The following is an 890-nucleotide window of genomic DNA, read 5'->3' on the forward strand; positions in this document are numbered from 1 at the left end:
CGGGGGGAGAGGTGCTGGCCCACGGGCGGGGCTGAGCGGCGCGATGCCCCGTGCCTGGCACTTCTTACTCGTCCTTACCGGCTGTGTCTTGCTTTTACCATGCCCGGGGGTAGTAGCTCGGCTGCACACGATGTGCTACACAAGTCATTTAAAAAAAAAGTATTCTTGTTTCTGACGTGCTGCATTTGCTGTAGAGACTACACTGGGAACCGCATGAGCCACAAGTCGATTTTTAGCACGCACGTCCCCAAAAGAAAAGCTAATGCATTAGCTCCCTATGCCACCTAGACCAGGATCAGCCAAAATAATTTCATCTGTCTGTTGTAGCTAAGCTTTAGTAGGCAGAGTAGAGAGGATCACAGAAGCACTGAGAAATGTAAGAAAACCATAATACTTAGGCTTATATCTGCTTAAATTATTCTTATCTTTTTGCTGTGCTTGCAATTAGCACATAAAGAAGCTTCTACCTGGTGTTCGTTAATGCAGATGGGCTAAGTTCTCTAAATAACTAGAAGTAAGAATTAGTCAGTGGGATGCCTTTAAACATGAGGAACACTCCTGCAGGAACAGAAAGATTAGCTCACTTGGAAAAACTTAGCTGACTGTAAGGAACATATTTACACATGAAAGGTGCAGTGTTTCTTTGCTGCTCTAATGAACTGTGTTTTCAGTGCTCTAAAGACACCACCAGAGTCAGAAGATAAGCATCATTTCTTAAATTAGGCTCCAAGTATTCAGAGGATCCTAGGGACTGGTCAGTATTCAGTCAATATAAATAACATCTTTTGCTGCTTAATATGACTGGAAGTGAGAAGGGTATAATGCTTAATTTGCTTTTTTATTATCTGTGAATTTATACCTTACAGTTAACGCAGGCCAAATTTCCCTAC

Source organism: Charadrius vociferus, unplaced genomic scaffold, assembly GCF_000708025.1.
Source record: "Charadrius vociferus isolate BGI_N301 unplaced genomic scaffold, ASM70802v2 scaffold104, whole genome shotgun sequence".
Taxonomy (NCBI): domain Eukaryota; kingdom Metazoa; phylum Chordata; class Aves; order Charadriiformes; family Charadriidae; genus Charadrius; species Charadrius vociferus.